This window comes from Amphiura filiformis, chromosome 8 (genome assembly GCF_039555335.1).
Source record: "Amphiura filiformis chromosome 8, Afil_fr2py, whole genome shotgun sequence".
Taxonomy (NCBI): Eukaryota; Metazoa; Echinodermata; class Ophiuroidea; order Amphilepidida; family Amphiuridae; genus Amphiura; species Amphiura filiformis.
Window position 1 is genome coordinate 68,168,487 of NC_092635.1, and position 8,726 is coordinate 68,177,212.

The window sequence follows — 8,726 nt, forward strand, 5'->3', positions numbered from 1 at the left end:
TGCCCCGTGTGAGGCTCAAACTCACGACCTTCAGATTATGAGACTGACGCGCTGCCGACTGCGCCAACGAGGCCTATGTGCTTCGGTAGAGAACATGTGTAATTTATGCAATATACTTTTTGTCTATGTCAAATTTCATTTTGAAATCGAATGCAGATTTTAGTGAATAAAGCTTCCCACAACAAAAATTTATCTATAGCTGATATTGGTATTGCTAAAGAAGCTATCAGGCTCAGCTAATATTGACATTGAAGAAGGTATCTACTGCTGATATATGTATTGATCATATAGTTATCTTTGCTGATATCCGTTTTGATAAAGTATAGCTCATCACACCGTTATTAGAGAGCTTGCGAAATGGTGTTACTTTAACTTTAACTTTAACGTCTAGAGGATTATGTATTCAAAACCACCTTGGTTTTGAATACATAATCCTCTATAATCCTCTAGACGTTAAAGTTAAAGTAACGCCATTTCGCAAGCTCTCTATTATCAGTAGAATATCTTCATGGACCCGATGATTAAAACACTGCCAGGAGTCCAGATTCCAACTTCATCAGCACCTTTAACTATTTCATCGATATCAGCAAAAGATGACTTCTTCATCAACGTCATTATCAGCAGTACATGACTATTTCATCAATGCCAATATCAGAAGTAGGTGACTTCATCAACACCAATATCACCAGAAGAGTAACTATTCCATCAATACCAATGTCAGCAGTAGATAACTACTTCATCAGCACCAATATCACCAGAAGGGTAACTATTCCATCAATACCAATGTCAGCAGTAGATAACTACTTCATCAACACCAATATCAGCAGAAGGGTAACTATTCCATCAATACCAATGTCAGCAGTAGATAACTACTTTATTAACACCAATATCAGCAGAAGGGTAACTATTCCATCAATACCAATGTCAGCAGTAGATGACTACTTCACCAACACCAATATCAGCAGAAGGGTAACTATTCCATCAATACCAATGTCAGCAGTAGATGACTACTTCATCAGCACCAATATCACCAGAAGGGTAACTATTCCATCAATACCAATGTCAGCAGTAGATGACTACTTCATCAACACCAATATCACCAGAAGGGTAACTATTCCATCAATACCAATGTCAGCAGTAGATGACTACTTCATCAACACCAATATCACCAGAAGAGTAATTATTCCATCAATACCAATGTCAGCAGTAGATAACTACTTCATCAACACCAATATCAGCAGAGGAGTAACTATTCCATCAATACCAATGTCAGCAGTAGATAACTACTTTATCAACACCAATATCAGCAGAAGAGTAACTATTCCATCAATACCAATGTCAGCAGTAGATGACTACTTCATCAACACCAATATCACCAGAAGAGTAACTATTCCATCAATACCAATGTCTGCAGTAGATAACTACTTCATCAACACCAATATCAGCAGAGGAGTAACTATTCCATCAATACCAATGTCAGCAGTAGATGACTACTTCATCAACACCAATATCACCAGAAGAGTAACTATTCCATCAATACCAATGTCAGCAGTAGATAACTACTTTATCAGCACCAATATCAGCAGAAGAGTAACTATTCCATCAATACCAATGTCAGCAGTAGATAACTACTTCATCAACACCAATATCACCAGAAGAGTAACTATTCCATCAATACCAATGTCAGCAGTAGATGACTACTTCATCAGCACCAATATCACCAGAAGGGTAACTATTCCATCAATACCAATGTCAGCAGTAGATGACTACTTCATCAGCACCAATATCACCAGAAGAGTAACTATTCCATCAATACCAATGTCAGCAGTAGATGACTACTTCATCAACACCAATATCACCAGAAGGGTAACTATTCCATCAATACCAATGTCAGCAGTAGATGACTACTTTATCAACACCAATATCACCAGAAGAGTAACTATTCCATCAATACCAATGTCAGCAGTAGATGACTACTTCATCAACACCAATATCAGCAGAAGAGTAACTATTCCATCAATACCAATGTCTGCAGTAGATAACTACTTCATCAACACCAATATCAGCAGAGGAGTAACTATTCCATCAATACCAATGTCAGCAGTAGAAGACTACTTCATCAACACCAATATCACCAGATGAGTAACTATTCCATCAATACCAATGTCAGCAGTAGATAACTACTTCATCAGCACCAATATCACCAGAAGAGTAACTATTCCATCAATACCAATGTCAGCAGTAGATGACTACTTCATCAGCACCAATATCACCAGAAGGGTAACTATTCCATCAATACCAATGTCAGCAGTAGATGACTACTTCATCAACACCAATATCACCAGAAGAGTAACTATTCCATCAATACCAATGTCAGCAGTAGATGACTACTTCATCAACACCAATATCAGCAGAAGAGTAACTATTCCATCAATACCAATGTCTGCAGTAGATAACTACTTCATCAACACCAATATCAGCAGAGGAGTAACTATTCCATCAATACCAATGTCAGCAGTAGAAGACTACTTCATCAACACCAATATCACCAGAAGAGTAACTATTCCATCAATACCAATGTCAGCAGTAGATGACTACTTCATCAGCACCAATATCACCAGAAGAGTAACTATTCCATCAATACCAATGTCAGCAGTAGATAACTACTTTATCAGCACCAATATCAGCAGAAGAGTAACTATTCCATCAATACCAATGTCAGCAGTAGATGACTACTTCATCAACACCAATATCACCAGAAGAGTAACTATTCCATCAATACCAATGTCAGCAGTAGATAACTACTTTATCAGCACCAATATCAGCAGAAGAGTAACTATTCCATCAATACCAATGTCAGCAGTAGATGACTACTTCATCAACACCAATATCACCAGAAGAGTAACTATTCCATCAATACCAATGTCAGCAGTAGATGACTACTTCATCAACACCAATATCACCAGAAGAGTAACTATTCCATCAATACCAATGTCAGCAGTAGATAACTACTTCATCAGCACCAATATCAGCAGAGGAGTAACTATTCCATCAATACCAATGTCAGCAGTAGAAGACTACTTCATCAACACCAATATCACCAGAAGAGTAACTATTCCATCAATACCAATGTCAGCAGTAGATAACTACTTCATCAGCACCAATATCACCAGAAGGGTAACTATTCCATCAATACCAATGTCAGCAGTAGATGACTACTTCATCAGCACCAATATCACCAGAAGAGTAACTATTCCATCAATACCAATGTCAGCAGTAGATAACTACTTTATCAGCACCAATATCAGCAGAAGAGTAACTATTCCATCAATACCAATGTCAGCAGTAGATGACTACTTCATCAACACCAATATCACCAGAAGAGTAACTATTCCATCAATACCAATGTCAGCAGTAGATAACTACTTCATCAGCACCAATATCAGCAGAGGAGTAACTATTCCATCAATACCAATGTCAGCAGTAGATGACTACTTCATCAACACCAATATCACCAGAAGAGTAACTATTCCATCAATACCAATGTCAGCAGTAGATGACTACTTCATCAACACCAATATCAGCAGAAGGGTAACTATTCCATCAATACCAATGTCAGCAGTAGATGACTACTTTATCAACACCAATATCAGCAGAGGAGTAACTATTCCATCAATACCGATGTCAGCAGTAGATAACTACTTTATCAACACCAATATCAGCAGAAGAGTAACTATTCCATCAATACCGATGTCAGCAGTAGATAACTACTTTATCAGCACCAATATCAGCAGAAGAGTAACTATTCCATCAATACCAATGTCAGCAGTAGAAGACTACTTCATCAACACCAATATCACCAGAAGAGTAACTATTCCATCAATACCAATGTCAGCAGTAGATAACTACTTCATCAGCACCAATATCAGCAGAAGGGTAACTATTCCATCAATACCAATGTCAGCAGTAGATAACTACTTCATCAGCACCAATATCAGCAGAAGGGTAACTATTCCATCAATACCAATGTCAGCAGTAGATAACTACTTTATCAACACCAATATCAGCAGAAGAGTAACTATTCCATCAATACCAATGTCAGCAGTAGATGACTACTTCATCAACACCAATATCAGCAGAAGGGTAACTATTCCATCAATACCAATGTCAGCAGTAGATGACTACTTCATCAACACCAATATCAGCAGAAGGGTAACTATTCCATCAATACCAATGTCAGCAGTAGATGACTACTTCATCAACACCAATATCACCAGAAGAGTAACTATTCCATCAATACCAATATCAGCAGTAGATAACTACTTCATCAACACCAATATCAGCAGAAGAGTAACTATTCCATCAATACCAATGTCAGCAGTAGATGACTACTTCATCAACACCAATATCAGCAGAAGAGTAACTATTCCATCAATACCAATGTCAGCAGTAGATGACTACTTCATCAGCACCAATATCAGCAGAAGGGTAACTATTCCATCAATACCAATGTCAGCAGTAGATAACTACTTCATCAGCACCAATATCAGCAGAAGGGTAACTATTCCATCAATACCAATGTCAGCAGTAGATAACTACTTCATCAACACCAATATCACCAGAAGGGTAACTATTCCATCAATACCAATGTCAGCAGTAGATAACTACTTCATCAGCACCAATATCACCAGAAGAGTAACTATTCCATCAATACCAATGTCAGCAGTAGATAACTACTTCATCAACACCAATATCACCAGAAGGGTAACTATTCCATCAATACCAATGTCAGCAGTAGATGACTACTTTATCAGCACCAATATCAGCAGAAGAGTAACTATTCCATCAATACCAATGTCAGCAGTAGATGACTACTTCATCAACACCAATATCACCAGAAGAGTAACTATTCCATCAATACCAATGTCAGCAGTAGATAACTACTTCATCAGCACCAATATCACCAGAAGAGTAACTATTCCATCAATACCAATGTCAGCAGTAGATAACTACTTCATCAGCACCAATATCACCAGAAGAGTAACTATTCCATCAATACCAATGTCAGCAGTAGATAACTACTTCATCAACACCAATATCACCAGAAGGGTAACTATTCCATCAATACCAATGTCAGCAGTAGATGACTACTTTATCAGCACCAATATCAGCAGAAGAGTAACTATTCCATCAATACCAATGTCAGCAGTAGAAGACTACTTCATCAACACCAATATCACCAGAAGGGTAACTATTCCATCAATACCAATGTCAGCAGTAGATGACTACTTCATCAACACCAATATCACCAGAAGAGTAACTATTCCATCAATACCAATATCAGCAGTAGATAACTACTTCATCAACACCAATATCAGCAGAAGAGTAACTATTCCATCAATACCAATGTCAGCAGTAGATGACTACTTCATCAACACCAATATCAGCAGAAGAGTAACTATTCCATCAATACCAATGTCAGCAGTAGATGACTACTTCATCAGCACCAATATCAGCAGAAGGGTAACTATTCCATCAATACCAATGTCAGCAGTAGATAACTACTTCATCAGCACCAATATCAGCAGAAGGGTAACTATTCCATCAATACCAATGTCAGCAGTAGATAACTACTTCATCAACACCAATATCACCAGAAGGGTAACTATTCCATCAATACCAATGTCAGCAGTAGATAACTACTTCATCAGCACCAATATCACCAGAAGAGTAACTATTCCATCAATACCAATGTCAGCAGTAGATAACTACTTCATCAACACCAATATCACCAGAAGGGTAACTATTCCATCAATACCAATGTCAGCAGTAGATGACTACTTTATCAGCACCAATATCAGCAGAAGAGTAACTATTCCATCAATACCAATGTCAGCAGTAGAAGACTACTTCATCAACACCAATATCACCAGAAGAGTAACTATTCCATCAATACCAATGTCTGCAGTAGATAACTACTTCATCAACACCAATATCACCAGAAGGGTAACTATTCCATCAATACCAATGTCAGCAGTAGATAACTACTTCATCAGCACCAATATCACCAGAAGAGTAACTATTCCATCAATACCAATGTCAGCAGTAGATGACTACTTCATCAACACCAATATCACCAGAAGGGTAACTATTCCATCAATACCAATGTCAGCAGTAGATAACTACTTCATCAGCACCAATATCACCAGAAGAGTAACTATTCCATCAATACCAATGTCTGCAGTAGATAACTACTTCATCAACACCAATATCAGCAGAGGAGTAACTATTCCATCAATACCAATATCTGCAGTAGATAACTACTTCATCAACACCAATATCACCAGAAGGGTAACTATTCCATCAATACCAATGTCAGCAGTAGATAACTACTTTATCAGCACCAATATCACCAGAAGAGTAACTATTCCATCAATACCAATATCAGCAGTAGATAACTACTTCATCAACACCAATATCAGCAGAAGAGTAACTATTCCATCAATACCAATGTCAGCAGTAGATAACTACTTCATCAACACCAATATCACCAGAAGAGTAACTATTCCATCAATACCAATATCAGCAGTAGATAACTACTTCATCAACACCAATATCAGCAGAAGAGTAACTATTCCATCAATACCAATGTCAGCAGTAGATGACTACTTTATCAACACCAATATCAGCAGAAGAGTAACTATTCCATCAATACCAATGTCAGCAGTAGATAACTACTTCATCAACACCAATATCAGCAGAAGAGTAACTATTCCATCAATACCAATGTCAGCAGTAGAAGACTACTTCATCAACACCAATATCACCAGAAGAGTAACTATTCCATCAATACCAATGTCTGCAGTAGATAACTACTTCATCAACACCAATATCACCAGAAGGGTAACTATTCCATCAATACCAATGTCAGCAGTAGATAACTACTTCATCAGCACCAATATCACCAGAAGAGTAACTATTCCATCAATACCAATGTCTGCAGTAGATAACTACTTCATCAACACCAATATCAGCAGAAGAGTAACTATTCCATCAATACCAATGTCAGCAGTAGATGACTACTTTATCAACACCAATATCAGCAGAAGAGTAACTATTCCATCAATACCAATGTCAGCAGTAGATGACTACTTCATCAACACCAATATCAGCAGAAGAGTAACTATTCCATCAATACCAATGTCAGCAGTAGATAACTACTTCATCAGCACCAATATCAGCAGAAGAGTAACTATTCCATCAATACCGATGTCAGCAGTAGATAACTACTTCATCAACACCAATATCACCAGAAGAGTAACTATTCCATCAATACCAATGTCAGCAGTAGATAACTACTTCATCAGCACCAATATCAGCAGAAGGGTAACTATTCCATCAATACCAATGTCAGCAGTAGATAACTACTTCATCAACACCAATATCAGCAGAAGGGTAACTATTCCATCAATACCAATGTCAGCAGTAGATGACTACTTCACCAACACCAATATCAGCAGAAGGGTAACTATTCCATCAATACCAATGTCAGCAGTAGATAACTACTTCATCAGCACCAATATCAGCAGAAGAGTAACTATTCCATCAATACCAATGTCAGCAGTAGATGACTACTTTATCAACACCAATATCAGCAGAAGAGTAACTATTCCACCAATACCAATGTCAGCAGTAGATGACTACTTCATCAACACCAATATCAGCAGAGGAGTAACTATTCCATCAATACCAATGTCAGCAGTTGATAACTACTTCATCAACACCAATATCACCAGAAGAGTAACTATTCCATCAATACCAATGTCAGCAGTAGATAACTACTTCATCAACACCAATATCAGCAGAAGGGTAACTATTCCATCAATACCAATGTCAGCAGTAGATAACTACTTCATCAGCACCAATATCAGCAGAAGGGTAACTATTCCATCAATACCAATGTCAGCAGTAGATAACTACTTCATCAACACCAATATCAGCAGAAGGGTAACTATTCCATCAATACCAATGTCAGCAGTAGATGACTACTTTATCAACACCAATATCAGCAGAAGAGTAACTATTCCATCAATACCAATGTCAGCAGTAGATAACTACTTCATCAACACCAATATCAGCAGAAGAGTAACTATTCCATCAATACCAATGTCAGCAGTAGAAGACTACTTCATCAACACCAATATCACCAGAAGAGTAACTATTCCATCAATACCAATGTCTGCAGTAGATAACTACTTCATCAACACCAATATCACCAGAAGGGTAACTATTCCATCAATACCAATGTCAGCAGTAGATAACTACTTCATCAGCACCAATATCACCAGAAGAGTAACTATTCCATCAATACCAATGTCTGCAGTAGATAACTACTTCATCAACACCAATATCAGCAGAAGAGTAACTATTCCATCAATACCAATGTCAGCAGTAGATGACTACTTTATCAACACCAATATCAGCAGAAGAGTAACTATTCCATCAATACCAATGTCAGCAGTAGATGACTACTTCATCAACACCAATATCAGCAGAAGAGTAACTATTCCATCAATACCAATGTCAGCAGTAGATAACTACTTCATCAGCACCAATATCAGCAGAAGAGTAACTATTCCATCAATACCGATGTCAGCAGTAGATAACTACTTCATCAACACCAATATCACCAGAAGAGTAACTATTCCATCAATACCAATGTCAGC

General features: G+C 37.6%; 1 non-coding gene across 1 annotated transcript; it reads right to left on the reverse strand.

Annotated features, from left to right (window-relative positions):
- Positions 1 to 73, reverse strand: Trnam-cau (transfer RNA methionine (anticodon CAU)). Its single transcript has one exon. It is a non-coding gene; the product is annotated as a tRNA-Met (tRNA).
- Between the last annotated feature and the right edge of the window lie 8,653 nt (positions 74 to 8,726).